Genomic DNA, 23,998 nt, shown 5'->3' on the forward strand with positions numbered 1-23,998 from the left:
AGATGCATTATGGAGAAGTTGGCAAGGTTCACAGGACAACTGAAGCAAGGCAGGAACGGCACCAGTGTGAATGTTGCTGGCTTAGACACTTCCTGTTTTCCAGAAGGAACAAGTACCCACTATTCCTGTCATTTTAAAGGAAAGAAATGAGGACCATTATTTCTTTGGCTTAATATTAATATGAAATAGATGCCCACAAAATGTTGTCAGTGAGAATCTGTGTTTGAAACGATAATATATTCTGGAATGCTTGGCCCAGACTTTTCTGAAGAAACAGCTCTTAAAATAATGAGTTTATAGCGGTGTTTTTTTTTTAATAGCCTCATATCTCAGAACTAAGAGTGGGGTGGGGAAGTTCACAGTGGGAGTGCCCACTGTGTCTTTATTGTAGTTATTAATAAAGCCAAGGAGATCACTTCTCATCTGTTCTCAGTGATTGGCTAGGACTCAAGACAGACCACTGTTGGCTGTTACTTTGAATGCTCAGCCTGTGGTGCTGGTGACCTCAGGCTCAGGCTAATGTCATGAGGGTGATTTGTTTTTTCCACAAGAGACTTTTACTTTCTTTGTGGTTAGAAAACTAGCTACTGCAGGCTCAAAAAACACAGCAAAACAAAGATACAAACAAACCAAAAAAATTGCCAAAAGAGAGCATCCTGTAAAATTTGGTCATCATTTTAAAGCTGAAACAAAGCCTCCTCTTAGAAGAAGATTTTCTTAGAGACAAACAGCTAAAGAGTCTTGGGGTTATTTGCTTCTATTTCAGTTTCAGACATAGCTGGCATGGGATAAGAAAGTAAACAAGCAAATTTTAAAATCTGTTAATGCAAATTGGATGTAAGTAAAAATTATAGAAGAGCAATAATAGTTGACTTACATGACAACCTGGGATGTAACTTGGGGTTTGCTACTCCAACAATGGGCCACAGGCTGGCAGCAAGAACATTGTTGAGGTCCTTGGAGAAATGTAGTTTTGCAGATCTTTTTAGACCCCATGAAAGAGTACCTGCATTTTAATTAGATCCCCAAATTTTAGCTTATATATTCAATCTATGAGATTTTAATTCTAAAGCTATTTTTGTCTACAAAAAGAATAAAAAACATGTGGTGTAGAAGTTGGAATTATCTACTATGCAAAGAAAATAATGCAATGGGATCCTGATGAAAAAATAGAGAATGTATGTCCATAGTGAAACTTGAGGTACATGTTTGGAAAGAATTCACTTCCTTTTGTTCCACCCTGGCTAAATCTGTGAAGGAGCTATTTGCCAGCAATTACAGTCACACTACTGATAAATCTGTTTGTTTCTTTATTGTGCACAGACACTTAACAACTGAAAAGCCAAGAGTTGTTCACATTAATATCCAATTCAGCACAAGACTCCAGAGAGGATCAATATGTGGTGGACAGATAGGTAGATGACTGAGACGGCCAAAATGAGCTGCACTGCTTTCGCTTCTCAGGCAGGTCTGTCTCGACTTTCCACAATATCCTGCTGGCGTCATTGTGGAGTAGAGTTTGTAAGTGAGTTTCACACAACATTTTAAATTAAGATTAATTTGTTTAACTGCACATCTCCTCTATGACAAGTTCAACACAGGACCATAGAATATGATTCTTTTCATTTAAATCTCATAGCAATATAAGTGAGGAATAGATTTTCATTTCCTTTTCAATAATAAAGAAACACTAGTTTAACATTGGTAACATCATTGCCCAAGATCACAAATCTGGGATTTTTGAATTAATTCCCAATTGTGTTCTGCTGCCAAGTGTGGTTTGCTGCAAAAATAAGTTAAATATATAATAAAATATGCCCAGTTATTACAATGCTTAGATTTATTCCTAACTAAATGGTTCTTTTGTCTCACATTAAAAGAAATCCCATGTATATTGTTAATTATGGAGACCTGAGCTGGGAGAGCCGCAAATGATAATTTCAACATAAATAGAAGCGCTCTGTGGGCACACGAGAGATATAGGACCCTGCTTAGTGAACTGATTCAGCTGACTGTGGCATCCTTCACTGAGGACAATACGATTTGCAACAGAATCTCAAGCATTCATTGTGCTTCTCCACTTAAAGATGATGCCCTTTTAGGATGAATTGTTGGAGTGATTACCTTCTGGAAAATGGGAGGCAGAACATTGGAGACTCTTGGCATGTGCAGCTCATGTAGAATGTGTGTTGGTCCAAGTAATAGTTAATAATGTAATGTTGAAAAGATCTGTGATATATGCATATGTTAGTATAGTACCTTAGCCAGATGCTTGAATAAGCCAAGGTTTGTGCAGGGAAGCTGCAAATGTCCAATGCCCACAGCTCTGGACAGCTTATCTCATACTTGTTTAGTTAAGTGGGATGCCATGTGCAATTTGTTGTAGTTTTTCAATAGACCCTACTTTCTTAACTATTATGTTGTAGATTAAGCTCATTTCATGTGTGAATAATCTGACACAAACACATGACTCTTCTGTACAAGCCTCATCTATGCTAGACATTTTTGCATAGATTTTTAGAGAGTATCTCACACAATAACCAAGAGGCCAAATGCTAGAAGTGAGCTGAGTAACCTAGGCTGCTCATGTATTTAAGCGGGATTGAAGGCTAGAGGTCAGAATGACCTCTAAAACTAAACTACTTTTCCAAAACACCTCATTGCTGATATAAAGACAAGATGTTCTGCCTTATCTAATTCCCAGATTAAAGAATAAGATTTTTTTAATATTCTATTTTCCTTTATGAAGACAGAAATAAGAATTGACAAGTCATGGTAATATATATATATATATATATATATATATATATATATATATATTATGTTGTTTTCCAAATATTAGTGCAGTTGTACACTTGCTGAACATTTCCCTATTTTTTTTACTTTTGAACCAAGAACATCAGTTAGGATTGTTAGCTGTTATCCAAGCTACCATTTTGATTCTGTGTCATTTTACAGTTAATCAAAATCAGGATATCTGTAGAAATTATCAAAAATATATTTACTTTAAAACATAAAAATCTATATTGTTTCTCTAGGCTTTACTTCATCAGAACAATTGTCTCCTCTATGTGGCTTAATATGTAAGATGCTGGCAAAGGTGTCTTGCTGTGGACAGCATATGTGGGAAGCAAATCAAATTATCATAAGAATAAAATTCAAGAATGTCTTCACTTAATCTCTGATAGTGAATTCATGTTCTTCACACTCTATTTTTTAATGCTTTCTTATTTTGCTTAAATATGACTATCAGTGCAGGAAGATGCAGGAAGAGGGATATAACATTGAAGATAATAATCAATAAATTCAGAGACACAGTCTCATGAAGAACCATAATCCACTAAGTATCATAGAGGAATAATGGACAGACTAATCATATTATATTAAAGTCATAAAACATTTTGTCTCTTTTAGTGGTTAACATATTGATATTTAAATGAGTAGGATAAGAAGGAAAGGGGAGGAAAGAGAGCAAGAGGATGGAAAAAGGAGGAAAAGGAAAATGACAGAGAGGGGAGAGGAGGAAAGAGAGCAGATGGAAGAAAAGAAAGATGATAATTTTGCTGAAAGATAAAATTTAGATTTCTCTTCTTTCAATTTACAATTCTCTTTCTTTCAAGCTCAGGAAACTAAGCAATTTTGGCCACACACACTTTCTATCTGGATAGTTAACTAATTTTTCATTGTTCAGCCTCTGGTTTTCACTAAAATGTTAGATGTGCACATTTGAACTGATGGACTTTTATATTCTAGCCAGAACAAGACTTAGAAAAGTTAACAAAAACTAGTTCTTCCCTTCCTAAAAGACAACCTGTGATCAACAACTCAAATTCAAATTTGACCTTTCTCTTTAACAGCAGTGAAAAGGACTCACAGATATACCCAATAGTAGCCTTTATCTTTCTCTATCGCATCAGCAAAGATTCCTAGTCTTACAGTCCATAGTAGATTCATAGGTATGTCCAACCATTCTCACTTCAAAGAGAAATGTAAAGGAGGACCTTTCTTCCCTTGATTTTTCACTCACAGTTTCAGTTGGAGGAAATTCTACAAAACACAAGTGAAACAGATTTCTATCATGTTAGTATGATACATATCAGAACCATTGATTAAAATCTTATAAATTTGAGCTGCACATGAAGGTATATGTCTGTAATTCTAGCACTGAAGAGGCTGAAACAAGAGGATGGATACAACTTCAAAGTCAGATTGGGCTACATAGTGAGTTTGAAGCCAGATTGAACTATGGATGAGATCCTGTCTCAAAAAATAAAATAATAATAACAACAATGATATTAACAATAACAAATAATATTGTCTCCCAAATCTTTGTAGTGCTTTTATTTTATAACCAGTATTAGAAAATTAAAGAAGCAGGAAATGTTCTAACAGAAAGGAACATTTAAGGACACCTGACTCAGTTTCCTTATCACCAAAAGCAAGAGAAACTTAGTAACTTGCCTGAGAATCAAGTTAAGCAGATCAGGACCTTGACCAGCTTGATAGCGTTGATTTACTTCCCTGAAGTAGTCTGACCTGTATACTAAAGGGAAATGGTAGAGATTAATCATATTATCCAATTTCCCAATTTTTCTTACTTTTGTTCAATATCAATAGATTTGGTTTTCTAATTAAACTTTGAGAAGACTAAGTGACTTGGCATAGGTCAATATCTAATTTTTAAAAGTTAGTATTTTTAAATAAAATTGTGCTCTGGTGAGAATGGGTTGCAGAGTGATACATAATAAGAAATATTGTAACTGTCTTGGCACATTTTCTATGTGAAATTTCAACAGAATCCATCAATTACAGTAAATGACCAATCAAAAGCTCATTTTAAGATACATTGTTAATGAACTGTATATTATGATGCTTAATCAAAACCCGACAAGATCATATGGGAGAAAAGTTCCACAGGACCCTGGGAGCACTGCAGTTCTGAGCAAAAGATAACAATAACACTGGATAATTAATAGCTGCAGTCATGTGGTACTCCTGGGAAAACTCAGTTTCATAACAAACCCAATTGTCTCTTCAACCATAGGAAGTTCATTCCAATATATCATTCATGTCGTCAAAAGAAGGCAACATTTTTCAGGCAGTATTTTTTTCTTTTATTGGAAATAGGTATTTTTCATACCACATATTCTGATAACATTGGCCTCACCCTACTCTTCCCTGTTCCTCCCCGCCTTCCTTCCCATCTTAATCCATACCCTTTCTCTATCTCCTTAGAAAGGAAACAGGTATCTAAGAAATAATAATAAAATAAGATAAACCAAAAATAAACAAATTGGAATAGGATCAAAAAATAAAGAGGAAAAAGAATGGGGTTGGGGGTGGCAAGAGACACACATAGATACACAGATACACCATTCACACACACAGGAATCCCATAAGATATGAAAACAAAGTCACAATATATACACAAAAGTCCTGTAAGATTTGTTTTTTAAGAGTCCTGACTTAACATTATGAAACAAAGAACCTCCAAGAATGCCCTGAGCTTGTTTTGTGTTGGTCATTTACTGTTGGGCATGGGGCCTATCCTCAAGAGTGGTTTGTTTCCCCAGTGAGACTCTCTTAAAGGAAAGTGGTTTCTCATTTGCAAGTGACTCTCTTGGTGCTAGCTTCTGGGTTAGAGACTGGGACAGATTTCAGCTCTAGGACCCCAACTGGTGCAGACTTGTGCAGGTTCTTGGCATGCTGCCACAGTCTCTGTGAGCTCCTATGTGTGCCAACCCTGTTGTGTCTAGAAGATCTTGATTGCAAGGTATCCTCCATGATCAGGCAAGGTGGGTTGGGGGAGGTGGGGATACACAGAGGAACAACTAAAACTAATGGCCATTTGAGGAATCATATGGAAACCCAATGTACTAGACTTTTCCTAAAATATATACATTTAGGAATGCAATCTAAATGGAAATACCAAATAACATGGGAGACAAAACCCCCACTTGACATCTCTCATCAACAAACAAATCTCCCAGTACCAAGACTGACTTGCAGTCAATGGAATTCATAGCCAAGGGGGTCCCATGGAAACCCCAAAACAATCCAGGTTATTGCCAAGGCTACTGATGGCTCTCCAGAGACTGACAGTAAGGTCCTGCCTTTGGAAAGATCACCTATACGATTCATTGATCATGAAAAGGTCAAGCTGGTGCCTGCCTAAAACCTTCAGCCCTGTGGACTGGTGTTCATGGTACTAGAAGGAATTCTGCAGCTACCAAAGAAAGAAAGCACAGCACAGCTACGAACCCTTTGATCTACCACAGTGACCTACAGGCAAGCTACAGCAGTGAATGCTGACACAAAGCCTGTGGGAAGAATCTATTATTGTCTGATTTGAGTTAAGACCACCAATGAGATGGAATACACACTCAAGGTTGCTTGAGTGACCAAGAACCTGAAATTAGATAGCCCAGAGACCTAGAGAAAAATCAAATGCTACTATACTACTTTTCTCTTAAAGAACCATAGTAATAAAATAACTCCTAATGTCATTCTGCTATACTTATAGATCAGTGCCTTGTTCAGCCATCATCAGAGAGGCTTCCTCCTACAGCAGATGAGAACAAATACAGAGATCCACTGCCAGACATGATGCAAAGAGTGAGCGACCTTGGGCACTTAGTTCTTTAGGTATGTGTCCATCAAATCCCTTCCCTCAGAGTTCAGGGAACTCTGCAGAAGAGGAGACAGAAAGGGTATAAGAGCCAGGTGGTATTTATTTGACATGAAAATTTTTACCATGTTCCACACTGTTGTCGAGCTATGATACAAAATCAGTGAACTAAGCTACTGACCACAAAGATACTGGGAAAATCCTGCTACAGTTTCAGATTTCACAATCTATAAATGAAAAACTTCTCACAAAATCCATTTCAAAGAGGTGTCTGTACCAAACAAGTGTAGGAAGTGTTTATCCTTCCCCAAGTAAAGGGATGATAGTAATAGACAACAGGGATGGTGAAGGATACATCAAGGTCTGGAGACACAGGTCATCAAGGTATAGATTCCAGAAATTCTATATGGGTGTTTAGAATGAGAGCTATAATAAATTATCAAAGCCATTTTATTAAAGCAGAAATTTGTTGTGGGATCTTTGTACACTGTGTGAAGATATAATGCACTGAATGGTTTAATAAAGAACTGAATGGCCAATAGCTAGGCAGGGGGTATAGGTGGGACTTCTGGGCACAGAGAGACAGTTGGAGAAGATAATTGAGATGCAGAGGAGATGCCAACAAGAGAGGTAGAGAGTTGGACAAATAGAATGACAAAAGGTAAAAAGGTGCATGGTAAAATGTATACTAATAAAAGCAAGTCAATTTATATTATAAGATCTAGTGGGACAAGCCTAAGCCAAGGCCAAGCTTTCATAATCAATAATGAATCTCCATGTCAATATTTGTGGGCTGGCAGTACTAATGAGAAAGCTTGCTATTATGGGGCCAACATGGGAGCTCACATATTCAAGCATTGGGCTTGAGAAAGCTAAGAAAAATTCTAGACAAAGAGCCAGATGTGACTTCCTAGTACTGAAGTCTCTAAGGGGCACGGTGCTCCCTGCAGCAATCAGAGACATGGCATGTATAAGCAATTGCCTGCGGGTTGAAGCTAGCCACCAGCCGTGTGTGCTAATCTGGACCATAAGATTACTGACATGGTGGTTTAATATTTGTCTGACATAGTCACAGAATTATCCCAGTTTTCTCAGAGCCCCCTAAAGATGTTGTCACCAGGACATGTAGAGGAAACGAGATGGGCAATCTCAAGTAACGGTCACTGAGTCACACGAAAGAACATAGATTAAAAGATATAAGTTAAGTTAAGTTACAAGAACTAGTTAAGAATAAACATAAGCTAAGGATGAGCTCTCATAGTTAATAGTAAGTCTCCATGTGACTATTTGTGAGCTGGCGGCCCAAAGAAAAAACCCTTCACAAACATTCCCCTTATCTGCTGAGTTAAACTTAGTGTAGCACTTTAGATGCCAGTGAGCTCAGAGTTCAGTGTCTACACACTCATAGCAAGACTTCATGAGTTAAGTATAAATAGACCACATACAAAAACACAAAATAGAATTCTATGTCAATTTTATTGACAGGAGAAAGACATAATCAGGCTAGACTAAGAAAAACACACTGGGTGTCCTTATTTATTTATCCATTTATGAGGGAGATCAATTAGAAATCTGTTTGCAGTACGTAACTACTAAACATTTGAGCTGAGCATTGGATCAAATGCTGTTACATAACGTGTACAAATATGCACTCTGTTCCCAAGCATGCACACGAAACTGCACTTTTGTTCCTCATTTCAACTACTTCTAAACTCTGAGTTCAGGACATGGTAATGCAATGTATACATTCAAGCCACATCAGACCACTAGAATCATGACTAGAAAATGAAACAAAACAAACAAACAAACAAAAAACTTCTTATAATCTAGATGAACCCTTGACCTAATAGCAAGAGAATCTTAGCCCAGAAGTCAAAACACCTTTAATTTCCCAGCAAGTCTCCTAGACAATGTGGTTGCTATCAGTCTTAGAAAAGTCGTGAAAACTTGAAGGCTGCATGTACTGAAGCACAATTCAGACAGACCCCACCATTCAGACAGAGTTCACCATTCAGGCAGACCCCACCATCAGACATAGTTCACCATTCAGACAGACCTCAGCCAGTGCCTCTGAACTGTCAAAGTAAAAATGTAAATAAATCTAAAGCAAAAATTCAAGATTCTGTCAATTCTTTCATAAAGATACTGCCTTATACATATTCTATGTGTGTTTCAAGGACAATTGGAGCCTTCTTGGACAGCTAGTATTCAGACACTGGTAGCTGGAAAACTTAAGAGCTACTAAGCAAGGGCCCAGGAGGTAAAGTCACCAAACAAAGACTTATGCAGTCACTGCTGAAGGCACCTTTGAACTTCGCGTCACTGTCCAGCATGTATGTATGCCTGGGAAACGCTGATTTTAACCTAACTAAAGGCAATGATAGTCACCTCCAGGAGACCCCTGTCTTCATCCGTTATGCGTGCCTACAACAAAATACCTGAAGCAAGGTCAGGACTGGGTCACATTACAGGTGAATCCAGCGATCTGCTACAAGGCAGAGGGCAGAAGCACAAGAGGGCTAGGATCCAGCAGCAGTTTGTCAGTGCTGACAATGTTAATGAAGCAGAGCCCTCTTGGCCTAATCCACTTAAAGACCTACTCCTTAAGATGTTATATTATCAGTACCTTCACTTTGGATGGGGCATGTTCAGACCACAACCCTGTACCTCCTTCAGATGCCCTCCAACAGCAGAGTTGTCCAAGTTTTATTAGATCACCTGGGCATCAGAGAGTGAATCAGGCTAAATCCAAAAAGGGGACAGAAGCCATGTCACTAGTGGGAACAGGACAGTTTAAAGTACAGTGATTAAATTGGTAAAATTGATGCAAATACTAAAAGGAGCAAAAGATCATGAAAATGATAGAAAGAGTAGATTGTGGAATGAGAGAAAACTCAGAGACCCCTGTACTCCATCATCTTTGCCAGTGTAAAATGTGTACTTTGTTGAAGAGCGTGTGGCAACAGTGCCTTAGATAATATTCATGTTCACTACGGTACCAGGCAAGTCAGGAAAACTTACTGAGTATGGTTGTACTGAATCTCCTTCCCTGAACTGCCAAGAAAGCTGTCCACAGTTTCTGGGGAAACACAACCCATCTTGCCGAAATGCCCAGAAACCTCCCCTGGTGGGTGCTTCCAGGAATGCCAGGAAGATTCACTAGAGAAAATGTGCTGTGGATGGTTGGTCTTCAGCATGCAGGCAGCTTCAAGTGACACCAAAGCAGCAAGAAAAGCAACCAAAACAAAGTGTCTTGTGGATGATAAATTCCTACAGCATCTTCTATCAAAAAAATAATAATAAAAAGGCTACTTGAGCATCTAAGACCAGTGTCTTCCTGCACTAGAAAGAAGAGTTTCTGCTAAGATGGGAAAAACAAAACAAAGACAAAAATACCTACCCAACCAACCAACTAACAAGCAACAAAAAGAAACCCCCCATACACGCACACCCAACCAAGCAACTAACAAACAACAAAAAACATCCCACCCCACACACACAACCAAACAACTAACAAATAAACAAAAAGAAAATCCACGTGTTGACAAGTCCATGGCAGTGATGAGTATAAGAAACCAAAGTTCAGAACTGCCGCTTTCCTAGTCTTAATGTTAATAGTCATCTCTGTAGATGGGAGCTTGGAATCATCCAACTTCACAGATAAAACATCTGGATTTGAAGTGAGGGAACAAAGGATACAAGAGGTCCACAACAAAAGGAAACGAGTGGCTGCTCACCACAGTGGTGACAGAGAAACAACCCTGGGTGGGGGGGGGTTCATATGACAGACAGGAGAAAGATATGACACCTCAGGGACAGGCATAAAGCCAGCTCTAATGAAACCAGGGCAGCATGGCAGTACCCTAGGTACCTTGCTTCTTTTATCACATACTCAACCTTAGGTAGTTTTCAATTTGCATATTGTCTCTCAGAGGCTGTGTGAGTGTGTGCACACGCACACATGTCCCAAATTCACTATTGTCTTAAATGCTAATTGACCACAGATCACAGAAATCAAGACCACAGATAAAGATACAGTTATAAAACTGAACAGCAATTGGAAAAAGAAATTGGTTATTAAGTGTGAAAACAAGGAAAGCTTATTTGTAATGCTGGCGCTGAACTCGAGTGCAAACTAAAATCCCTGGGAATGAATGTTAAATGATTATGCTAGACTCTGATAACCAAATACCACCATGAACTAGGAGTGTCCATTGGGGTCAGATTTGAGGACCTGCAATGTTTCCCCCATGTCAACATATTCATTCTGTCTCAGTAGTATAATCAGATATAATGTTAATTGAAGCCCGGAAATCTCAAATATAGAACCAGCCAAGGAGGTATTTCCAGCCTTGTAAGCTAGGGACTACAAGGGCGATCCAGAGTGGAATGCAGGTACCCGCTGAGTTGGTATTATAGACTTGAAGATTCAAAATTTCCCTTCACTTCCAGTTGTGTCTAGACTTCTGAATATTATTCTTGAGCACCTTGGAGCATTACTGGAGCTGGAAAAAACTCAGAAATAATGAACGGTGTTTCTGGGAGAGGCCCTTGAGTTTACACAGATAACTGTGCACAGTTTGGGGTGTTTTCTAAAGTTGAACAGACAAGATGAGAAAGATGGATCAGATAGCATCAGGGAAAAGGCAGCAAACAGAAGTCTTTCTGGAAAGGAGTCCATAATACAGACTCTTGGGAACCTTAAGAAAATGAAGGTTCAGATCAAGTAGATATAGACCACACAGATCATGTGTTTATATAGTTTTAGTTTACTTGTTTCTATGTGTATGGACAGTTTGCCTGTATGCATGTCTATGTACTTGTGTGCAATACCTGTGGAGGCTAAAAGAGAGTATGGGAAGCCCTGAAATTGAAGTTACATGCAGTTGTGAGTTGCCACATGGATGCTGGAAATCAAGCCCTGAGCGTCTTCAAAGCAGCAGTGCTCTTGATCACTGAACCATCTTTCCAGGAACAGCCTTAGTGTAGTTAACTTTGGCTGTCATTTTAGCAGCTGGAAAAGATTCTAAAGAGAAGATTGGATCTTTATATCAGACCTGGAACTTCACATGTGATATGATCCTGTGCTGCATTCCCAGCATGTTAAAGGCTGGATCTTAGTAATACCCCCATTGCCAAAGTAACACTGTGATTGCTTCATTAAAGTTGTAAGGCTAATCATGCCTTAAAAATAAATATTTTTGCCCCTGCAATGCCAGTGAATACAGGCCCCTCCAGCACCACCCATACCTGGAGGGACAGATAAGTATCTGATATCCTGACTGGAAAGTCCTGATCTCTAGGACCTCTATTCCACCCTCCCCCCAGTACTACCAGAGACCAGTGAGCAGCACCCCTTCCTGCCAACCATCCCCTGCCACACCAAAGACCAATGAACCTACCAGCCCCACTTGCACCTTGAGGGACAGTGGCCATCAAAGTCAGAGGTCCTAACTGCACTTGGAGGAAGAGCAGCCACCAGAGCTACAGATCCAACCTGAACCAAGTGAAGGTAGAGATGGGTAGACAGCAGTGTAAGAACACACTCAACAACATAAAGAGCAATATGGCACCACCAGAAACTACTGGTTCTTCAATAGCAAGACCTGAACATGCCAACATGGATGAAACAGAAGTAAACGACCTTAAAAATAACTTTAAGGGGATGCTAACAGCTGTTAAAGAGGAAATGAAACATTCCCTTAAAGAAATGGTAGAAAAGACAAAAAAATGGGAAAAAATCAATAAATTCCCCTAAAGAGAGCCAAGAAAATCAAGAAAAAATAATCAAACAAGTTAAGGAAACAGTCCAACAATTGAAAATTCAAACAGAAACAAAAGAAAGAGAGAGAGAGAGAGAGAGAGAGAGAGAGAGAGAGACTACCACACACACAAACCAAGGAAATTATGGAAATGGAAAATCTGGGTAAATGAACAGTAATTACAAATGCAAGAATAACCAACAGAATGCAAGACATGGAAGAGAGAATTTCAGGCATTAAAGACACAATGGAAGAAATAGTTTCATCAGTCAAAGAAAATGTTAAATCTAACAAATTCTTAATACAATACATCCAGGAAATCTGGAACACCAAGAAAAGACCAAATCTAAGAATGATAGGGATAGAAGAAGGAGAAGAACTCCAGTTCACAGACATAGAAAATATATTCAACAAAATCATAGAAGAAAAATTTCCCAACCTACAGAAGGACATGCCTATAAAGGTACAAGAAGCTTACAGAACATGAAATAAGGACATGTCTATAAAGATACAGGAAGCTTTCAGAACATGAAATAGACTAAATGAAAATAATTCCTTTGTCATATACTAACCAAAAGAATAAACAATCAGAATAAAGAAAGAATACTTAGAGCTTAAAGAAAAAAGGCCAAGTAACATATAAAAGCAAAGCTATCAGAATATACACCTGATTTCTCAAAGGAAACTCTGAAAGCCAGAAAGTCCTAGACAGATGTTCTACAGACACTAAGAGACCATGGATGCCAGACAAGACTACTGTACCCAACAAAGCTTGCAATCACTATTGATGGAGAAAACAAGATATTCCATGACAAAATCAGACGTAAACAATACCTATCCACAAATCCCACCCTAGAAAAAATACAAGAAGAAAATCTCCAACCCAAGAGTGTTAGCTGTACCCACAAAAACACAGACAGCAAATAATCTCACACCAACAAATCCCAAATAAGGAAAACACACAAACACTATTACCACAAACAACAAAGTTAAATATAACAGGAATCACTGGTCATTAATATATCTCTTAATATCAATGGTCTCAATTTGTCTACAAAGAGACACAGGCTGTCAGAATGTATACAAAAGAAGGACCCATCCTTTTGCTGCACACAAGAAATGCACCTCAACCACCTCAAAGTAGAGGGTTGGGAAAAGATTTTCCAGTCAATTGGACCCAAGAAACAAGCTGGTATAACTATCCTAATATCTAACAAAATAGAAATCAAATTAAAATTAGTAAAAGAAGTAGAGAAGGATATTTTATATTCATTACAGGGAAAAATACATCAAGATGAAGTTTCAATACTGAACATCTGTGCCCCAAATATAAGAGCATCCACTTATGTAAAAGAAACACTACTAAAGTTTAAATTGCAAATCAAACCACACACAACAATTGTGAGAGACTTCAATACCCAACTCTTACCACTGGACAAGTCTGACAGACAGAAACTTAACAGAGAAATAAAAGAACTAACAGATGTCATGACTCAACTAGACTTAACAGACAACTATAGAACATTTACCCAAACACAAAAGACAAGCCCTTATCCAAACTAACCAAAAGGCAAAGCAAATATCCAAATTATTAAAATCAGAAATGAAAAGAGGGACATAACAACAGACACCAAGGAAATTCAGAGAATCAATAGGTAATACTTTTAAAAACTGTACTCCACAAATTTGACTGTTTAAAAGAAATGTAAATTTTCTGGATAGGTACCATGTACCAGAATTAAATCAACAACAGATAAATAATTTAAAAGACTTATAGCCCCCAAGGATATAGAAGTTGTCATCCAAAGTCTTCCAACCAAAAAAATTTGAGGGCCAAATGATTTCAGTGCCGAATTCTACCAGAATGTCAAAGAATAGCTAATATTAATAGTCCTCAAGTCATTCCACACAATATAAAAAGAAGGAACATTGTCAAAGTCTTTGTATAAGGCTACAGTTACCCTGATACCCAAACTACACAAAGACACAACCAAGAAAGAGGATTACAGATTGGAGGATTATAGATCAGTCTCCCTCATAAATATTGATGCAAAAATACTCAGTAATATACTGGCAAACTCAATCCAAAAATACAACAAAGTCATACACCATGATCAAGCAGGCTTCATCCAAAAGATGGAGGAATGTTTCAACATATAAAAATCTGTCAGTGTAATCCAGTATATAATTAATCTGAAAAATAAAAAAGTAAATGATCATCTCATTAGATGGTGAAAAAGCCTTTGACAAAATTCAAAACCCCTTTGTGATAAAGGTATTGGAGAAATCAGGGCTACAAGGAACATACCTAAACATAATAAAGGCAATATATAACAAGCCAACATTAAACTAAGTGGAGAGAACTCAAAGTGATCCCACTGAAATCAGGATAAAACAAGGCTGTCTACTCTCTCCATCTCTATGCAACATAATACTTGAAGTTCTAGCTGGAACAATAAGACAACAAAAGGAGATCAAGGGAATCCATACTGGAAGGGAAGAAGTCAAACTTTTGGTATTTGCAGATGATATGATAGTATACATGAGTAACCAGAAAAATTCTACCAGAGAACTTCTACAACTGATAAAAAACCTTCAGTAATGTGGCATGATACAAAATTAACACAAAAATTCAGTGGTCCTCCTATATAAAAATGATAATTAAGATAAGAAAGAAACCAGAGAAAGACCACCTTTTACAGTAGCCACAAATAACATAAAATGTCTTTGATAACTCTAATCAAAGAAGTGAAAGACCTGTTCAAAAAGAACTTTAAGTCTTTGAAAAAAGAAATTGAAGAAAGTATAAGAAAATGGGAAGCTCTCCCATGTTCTTCAATAGTAGGATTAACATAGTAAAAATAGTAATCTTACCAAAAGCAATCTACAATTTCAATGTAATTCCCATCAAAATCCCAACACAATTCTTCAGAGACCTTGAAAGAACAATACTCAACTTCATACGGAAAAACAAAAAACCCAGGATATCCAAAACAATCCCTTACAGTAAAGGAACTTCTGGAAGCATCACCATCTCTGACTTCAAACTGCACTGTTGCTCTACAGTAATAGAAATAGCTTTGTAATGGCATAGATACAGACATGTGGATCAGTGGAATTGAACTGAAGACCCTGATACTAATCCACACACCTATGAACACCTGATTTTTGACAAGGAAGCCAAAATTGTACAATGAAAAAGAGAAAGTATCTTCATCAGGAATCCACAAGGATGAGCCCAGCTAAGACTCCTCGTAATAGTGGAAAGGGTGTCTGAAAGGATCTTCCTCTTTAATCAGATTAGTGACTACCCTAACTGTCATCATAGAATCTACATCCAGTAACTGATGGAAGCAGATGCAGTGACCCACAGCCGAGCACTGTTCTAAGTTCCTGGAGTATAATTGAAGAGAGGGAGCAGGAAACGTATGAGTGTGTGGGTAGGGTCAAGATCATGATGGGGAAACCACAGACTATGGATTGACAGCTGGAAAACCTGCAAGGGACTGAACTAGACCCTCTGAAGGTAGAAGACAGTTATGTGACTTGATCTGTAGGGATGATAGGCCTTGACAGTGGCACCAGGACCTCTCTCAGGTGCATGAACTGGCTTTTTGGAGCCTATTTCCTGTCTATTTCCTGTGGTGTAATTCCTTTTTTAGCCTTGATACAGGGGGAGGAGTTTGTTCCTGCCTCAACTTGGTATTCCAGACTTTGTTGACTCCCCAAGAATGACCTTACCCCCTCTGAGGAGAGGATTAGGGATGGGAAGGGCAGAGGTGAAGGGCAGGAGAAAGGAAAGGATGGGGAACTGAGGTTGGTATGTAAAATGAAAAGTAATTTTTAATTAAAATATGAAAAAATAAGTATTTTCAGTGAACTACTAAAAGAGAGGAGGAGGAAGAGGAGGAGGAGGAGGAGGAAGGGAGGAAGAAACGAAGAAGGAAAAGGAGATGGAGAGGGAGGAGGAGGAAGAGGAGGAGGAAGAAGGAAAAGAAGGAGAAGGAAAAGGAGAGGGAGATGGAGGAAGAGGAGAAGAGGAAGAGGAAGAAGAAGAAGAAGAAGAAGAAGAAGAAGAAGAAGAAGAAGAAGAAGAAGAAGAAGAAGACTAAGACAACAAATAATAAGATTTTTTTTTGAAGGATTTAGTTTTGAGTATGTTTCCCTTAAAAAAATATTATCTCTCAGAATGAAACTGAACTAGTCCAATCAGTACAATTCCATGAGAGTATTAGATTCAGACAGCCTAGGGTCTTCCAACTTCATATTCCTAGCCATTAGGGGATACTCCTTTTTTTTTTATACCTTATGGTCTTTAGGTATTTATTTTCATAGATGCTAGCATGAAGGCCAGAGAGGTAGTCTCATGTCAGTACAATGTGGTTCGTGGATTCCTGTGCCCACAAGACATGATATACCAGGTTAAATATATTGATGCTGTACACACATACTAATGTGTATTGATGATAGTTTGAGAAAGATAAAGAAGGGCTTTCAAGAAACAGATATTGGAGCCTGAATTGAACTTGAGCTCTCTGGTGAATAGAAATAACAAATATTCAAAGTCATTTTAGCAAAAAGCCTCATAAGGACAGAAATCCAACAACCTTTAAATTACATTGGAGTGAAAAGACAGTAATAGGGCCATCCAGGAAATTCCGTCCATATGAGTACGCTTTTCTGCACTGTGACAGAAGGTATGAGATAGACCACTTAAGGGATGAAAGAGTCCAGTCCATGGCCAAATGGGTCTACTGGTTATAGACAAGGCACAGGAAATGTTACAGATGAAGGACAAAGCACAGGAAGACTGCTCACGTCATAGTAGCCAAGGTGCAAAGAGGGAGAGAATTGGGAGGGAGGGAAGGAAGGACACGATGCTCCCTTAAAATGTGCAGCCTTACTCACCTGCTTCCTCCCACTAGGTCTCACTTCCTAACTTCTGCCAGCTCCTAACAACACTATAAAATAATCAATCAATCAATAGATTGAGTCATGAATCAGAGCCCCCATGACCCAATATCTTACCAACAGCTCCACTAGCTGACAACCAATACTTGAGCACATGAGTCTTTGTTGGGGATGGGGGCTGTCACTCACACCTAAACCATAACATCTTGTGCTCCATGGGGAAGTGTTTCTCACTCTGCAACACTCACATAATAAACTGGAAATGCATTGTCTTCAAAAGACAAGTCATGTAGCACTATGCCTGCACAGCAGCAAGGAGATGGCCTTCTGTCTCTTCCAAAGCAAACTAGAGGAATCTGCTTATCAACCTCACCTCAGGAAACAATAGAGAGAAAAGTGCGGAATACATCTGAAAATTTACTTCATCCCTTTGATAACCTAAGTGGGAACAGAAATTTTGACAGAAAATCAATCAATAAATAAATTTTAACAGAAAGTTAAGTAGAGTTTATATGGAAGCCATCCAGACTAGAAACTAAATTCCAAAACTGCTCCTCCAAAGAGGCATCCTGACATTTTCAAAAGTGCAATCATGGCAAGTAAAACTAAGAAATTAGTCATTGCTGCCCTGGTCTGTATTCTATGAGCTCCATTTTTCAGAAACGTCTCTCTTTTGTCTTCTTATTTTCTTATTCTCCATTCTCTAGGATTTATCATTTGGCTCAATTGTCCCGGTCCTCCTGGCTGGGTAGCCTACCTGCTGCCTCAGATCTGTGTCCCTATCCTCACTGCAACTTTTGCCTCTTCTGGCTGACTCCATCTTATGCAGGAGTGTTCCGTAGCTCTGTGTGGTGAAGCAGCGTCTCAACAAAAGTGACTGTCCAGAAACTGAAAAAGACGTAAACATCCCTCCTTATGTCCCAAATTACATCCCTTTTTTCTGCCTTTCCTATAAGCATTTGTCCATCAGAAAGTCTCTAATAGATGGGAGGGTAAACAGCAGGTGTGAAAGAGGACACTAGAACTCAATACTCAGGCCTTTGCAGTTGGGCGGGAAGCCATTCTTTCCCTCGTTTCTTTCTTTCTGTATAAGGTCTCAGGCTTTGAAGGCCCAGAGACCTGGTGTTGAGGATTTGCTGCCATTGGAGGAGCTAGTAGCTCATCTTTCTATGCCTAATCTATAATTTTATACTGGGAACATCTAGCTCCCAGAGGTACGGATAGTACAACTAAGGTAATTAATGTGAAATAGTATTGTCCAGGAAATGGTAAGGAGTTGCAGAAGGCAACTGATGAGAAAACTGTCAGGTGCATTGGCTATATGTGGCATTGTTTTAGAGAACTATTAATAGCAGATAATGATATAAATAAGAGGTAGCAAAGCTGAGAGATCTGTTTGTATCTTTTGATGGATAAGAATCAAAGACAGAGAAATTAAATGATTGATCCAAAGAGAAACGCTTAGTGGATGGTATTGGTAATGACTGATGTTTAGTACCTAGGACACACTAAGCTCTGTGGCAGCCCCTTAAGCATTCATATCCTCTGTGGGGCTTTGAGCTAGCATGTCAGATAGAGCACATTGCTCTGGTGTGACCGTTTACATCCTCTAATTCAAGGTTCTTTCAACTGTAGCCCCAAATGTACTATATATTTGAAAATATGGAAGATAAAAATGATTGAACAGAATTAGGAGCACTGTGCACAAGATGGTATTTATTATCTTATAGTCCTTTTGAAAAATATGATTGAATGTGTTTACACATGTGTGCAAATAATAATGCTTATGTAGAATGTAAAATATGTTAAGTGTGAATTATAAAGAAAAAAATCAAAGACAACAATCATTTTATCCAGTTGCTAATTTCCTGTTTCCTGAGTTACCTAGGGCAATATATGTCACATAGATTGTTCTAATTTGTCTAACAAATAGCCTTTGGGGCTCAAAAATCTGAATTTCAATAGGGGAGAATATGATGTCTTCCCACATTTTATAATGCTTTACATCCATTCCAGCATTAACTAAGGAACATCATTGGCCAGTTAAGAAGATGCTCATCACTTGAATTAGGCCAACTTCCATTGCTATAACAAAGTTCCTAAGAAAATCAACTTAAAGGAGGGAGAATCCTTTCCCCTTGATTTCACAGGTGTCAGGGCATGCCCATTTGTTTTTGTTATTCTGGGCTGTAGTGAAACCAAATACCACGGAGGAAAGCAGGAGGTAGAATAGTAAAATAGTATGTTTATGGCAGGGACAGCCCCTCCTACTCTAAGTTGCCAACATCTCTCAAAACCTCATCATATCCTGTCCCCATCAATGTATTTAACTGATAGGTCAGAGCTCTCATGATCTCATCGCCCCTCAAAACCTCACCTCTGAATGTTGTTGACTCGGTCCTTCACTACATGAGCCGTGAGGAGACATTTCTTACCCAAACCATAGCAGATGGAAGTTCATCATCTGGAACAAATATTCACTGAGAAAATGAAGTGTTTGGAAGTCTCCAGGCAACCATCCTAGAAAGGCAGTGGTCCTCTCTTTCAGCCTATGTTCACACCTCCAGCCAGCTGGGCCACTTCTGGGTCACTCTGGGGAAAGAGCATGGATATATCTTCAACAGATTTTGTGTTGCATATGGAAAGATCTTAGTGGGGAGGTGTGTGCGAAAACAAGCATGGATTTTAAAGCACTCCCCTCCCCGTGCCTCACATTTGTCCTGGATGCGGTGGTTTTCATCTCTAACTAATGGAGGACAGACTCCTGCTGCTGCTGCCGTCACTGTTGCACTTTGTCCTGATCTGGCATTAGTGCTTGGGAAAGAAGCAAGGTCATCTCTCATTTACCCCAACTGGCTTCTGCCGCAGACTTGATTAGAGTCGCTGTTAGGGCCACTCTTTGCTTTTTGCCCTTTTCCTTTCCAAGAATACAGTGCATTGTTTACCTGTAGAAAGCAAGGTTGATGGTCATTTTCTACTGTAGAACTCATCACTCCTGATCCTCCAGTTTTTTTTTAATCATTGATTTTTATTCTTTGAGTACCCCTCAGCTTGTTATGAAATATAAAATATAATGAGACATTCAAACGTTTGACATTCTCCTTATGGCTTTTCAGAGAAGCATGAGTGTGCACACACCGGCTTTCATTTCATTAGACTTCCTGGCACTCTGACTACGTTCTCAGAATAGCCAAACAGATCCACTTGCATTCATAGTCGGCAGGGCCAACCCATCTCCACACTGCTATCATCTCCACCTTCATCATCTTCCACTTCTACAGCACATTATGCAAAGGCTGTGAGAACACACACTCATTCTGATGCCTGACCCCTTCACTCAAGGATCTGCCTTTATTCTCAGTCAGCCTGAGAGAAAAGAGATTCAGGTGGGGCTTGGAAAATGGAGAGCTGGGCACCTCCCAGAGGCCATGTATTGCCTTGTGTTCTCAACTCCAATTTCCTCCCAGAACTTGTGGAATTGCTTCATAAACATAAAATTCATAAAAGTTGGTTATTTAGCTTCTATCACTGTGACAAAATATCAAAAATATTTGGCCCTGTGAGGAGGAAGAAAATCATGGCATAAACATGTGGTAGAGGAAAATGTTCACCTCATGGTCGTCAGAAACAGAAGCAAGAAGAACTAGAAAAGGACTTGAGTCTCAGGACCTTCCTCAAGTGCACTCACTCAGTGAACTAGCTTTTCTCCACTTGGCTCCCCCTACAAGATTTATCACAGCCTCGTAGAGTTGGTCTAGAAACCAGGCCTGTTTCTAGAAGCTCTGAAAGTCACTCTAGACCCAACCCATATACACATCAGATTCAACAAATCTAACACCACAAACAAAATGGAAAATTCCTCAGTGGGAATCCTTGCTAAGGCCCCTGTGAACTGGTGTTAGGATCCCTTGTCCTACTCAGCATAGTCAAGCCTTGGTCCTTCTCATGCCATGAGTGCCTTACAAGCCTACTGAGTCCTCTGCAGAAACAAGGTCCCCTCTCATAGCTAGGAAAATGTGTAGGAAAGAAATGATGATTAGGAGACAGGGAAATCCCATGCTGTGCTTTCTATCATTTCCTCTCCAGGAAGCAAGCTTCTCGCTTATGGAATAAAGAATGGACTTTTCCACTAAAGTACGAGACTCATCCACAATCCCGCAGACTCCGGGCCCACGTGGCTTTTAGCCACAGATGCAAATGTTTGCAAACTGCTACACACCATTGACTTCGTCTCAAGGTTTTCCCAATATTCTCAGAAAAGAAAAGCTTTGCTTCAGTTGCTGCATTCCTGGCCAGTCTGTGGGTAACAAGAATCTTGCAGTGGTCCTCAACTATGCTCCCACATCTGCTGTGTCACTCCCGGGTAACCTCCAAAAATTTTTCCTTCCTTTGAGCTTATAATGAAGGACTTCATTCAGCCAGTGTCTTCCCTTAAGGACTGGCCATCCATATCATGAGAGGCAGGACAGGAACTCTGTCCTTTGCCACAATGAATCTTCCATGGCCAGGACTCTTACTGTTTGAGAAGATTCACAATATACCAACTCAAACCAATTTATTGATCATTATATTTTTCCCTCTTCGCCAGAATTAAATGATAATATAGTCTCTCTGAAAACTTTTAAAACAGACATGTGAAGTAAGACTCAGACGTCGGGCTCCAGTCTTTGGCTTCTTACCCACTGTACTGAATCAATGAGTAAAGAAAGAGCCACCACTGGAGAGTTAGACAAGACAGTGAAAAGAGGTGGATGAGAAGGAATTGAGCTCCAGCTCACTTAACTTCCACTGCTCAGCCTTGCCACTCACCATATTCCATTTCTCAAATATAATTTCTAACATTCTCCTTTATACCTGAGAAATTATTGAAGGGTATGGTTTTGCTTTCTGTCACTAATAACCAAAAAATTCTAAGTAAAACACAGTTGGAATGAACCCTAGCATTGAGTTGCCTAAACCACCACTAATTGCTTGGCTCTCCTCAGCAAAGTATTAGAGCAGATGCCACTCAGGACAGAGGACTAGCTGCTCCTGAGGCAGCCCTCCCATTGACTACAGTCATTTTTAGCACAGTGTCTTCCCCATCTCTTTTCTATCTCAGTCTGAGACAATATGTGCCTTCCAAGTTCTGTAAATGTTGTCAAAAGTTAAGGTGACATCTCTCACTGCAGCTGGGGTGGGGGTGCTAACTTTTGTTTTTCCAAGCACTAATTAGCATTTTCTTATCTCTCATGACTTTTTTTTCATCATTTCTGCATACATTATTTCAAGTAGTCTGGGAGGTATAGAAAACAGGATTTTCTCTTCCTTGATCTGAGGACTAAACTTCAACCTAACGCTATAGTCACTTGAAATTCAGCTAATTGCTCCCTACAGTTCCTTCACTGTTGTTTATTCAGGCTACAGATTCATTCACATTTCCTCCTCGGTCCTGCACTTGTGAAAGGCTATCAAATTCAAGGGAGGACACTGCAGTATCCCTGCAAGCTTTGTCACAGATCCAGTGAGTCACAGACTGAAGATGATCATGAAACCCTGATGTGATGGCTGTGATGGCTGCAGTGGTGCAAATGTCTTAATCCCTCTGTGCAGTGCAGTGATGGCTGCAGTGGTGCAAATGTCCTAATCCCTCTGTGCAGTGCAAGGGGTTCAAGATGGTTTGGCAAGCTAAAGCAGTTGCTGAACAAACCTGATGACCTGTTTGACCCCCAGAATTCAGGCTACAGTGGAAGGACAGAACTGACTTCCAAGAGTTGTCTTCTGACCTCTGCATGAACACTGGAATATCATCACACACACACACACACACACACACACACACACACACACACACACACACAGAGAGAGAGAGAGAGAGAGAGAGAGAGAGGAAGGGAGGAAGGGAGGGAGGGAGGGAGAGAGGGAGGGAGAGAGGCAGAGATGTGATAATGAGAAAATTTAATTTAAAATGATTATAAATTAAACTTTATATTAGATATATATTTTACCAGATTAAAAATGAGAGAGTTAGAATATGAATCATCAGTGATCTTCTTAGGTATGAACCAATAACATTAGAGATCTTTCAAAGAATAATCTTTTAGTCTTGAAGTACTTATAAGGGAAATTTCATGAGGTTTATAATTGATTTCAAATAATTTTAAGCAGGTATTTAGGAAGGCAGCAAAGAAAATCAGTTAATTATTAGCATTGTTTGCTCTTAGATCTTTGCGTGTAATTACACATTAGAGTGTTATCTCCAACTTGTAGGATGCATTTAAATTTTCTTCTTAACATTCAAAGAAAATCCAATCTAATATTTTGTTTGCATTTTGAATTATGTCTGTCTTTCATGTTATCCTTCAGATATTTTGTGACTACAAATTAAAAACTGTCACCAATATAAGTTTTCTTAAGCTTTGAACAAAATGGTTTGGAATAATTGATTAATGACTTACCTTTGAATTAGCCACCTAACATCTTTTTCCCTAGCCACATCTATGTACTTATTGGCACCTTTATATACAATTGTCAGAGGATTTTTAGATCCACATCGTATTTATCCACGATTTCAAAAGAATATTAGAACACTCCATGATGACTTCTTTCCTGAGTCCATATTAATTATGATTGTGACTGAGACACCTCAGTCTCACATGATGTCACATGATGACTTCTTTCCAGAGTTCGTATTAATTATGATTGTGACTGAGACACC

The 23,998-nt window shown here is 38.9% G+C and overlaps 1 long non-coding RNA gene across 1 annotated transcript; it reads right to left on the bottom strand.

The window, feature by feature from the left end:
• Positions 1 to 4,461: 4,461 nt before the first annotated feature.
• On the bottom strand, positions 4,462 to 20,240 carry LOC146890315 (uncharacterized). Its single transcript, XR_015736037.1, has 3 exons — positions 20,015 to 20,240; positions 19,737 to 19,893; positions 4,462 to 4,543 (listed from the first exon to the last, which is right to left on the bottom strand). It is a non-coding gene; the product is annotated as an uncharacterized LOC146890315 (long non-coding RNA).
• Between the last annotated feature and the right edge of the window lie 3,758 nt (positions 20,241 to 23,998).

Source organism: Myodes glareolus, chromosome 22 (genome assembly GCF_982192425.1).
Source record: "Myodes glareolus chromosome 22, mMyoGla1.1, whole genome shotgun sequence".
NCBI classification, from domain to species: Eukaryota; Metazoa; Chordata; class Mammalia; order Rodentia; family Cricetidae; genus Myodes; species Myodes glareolus.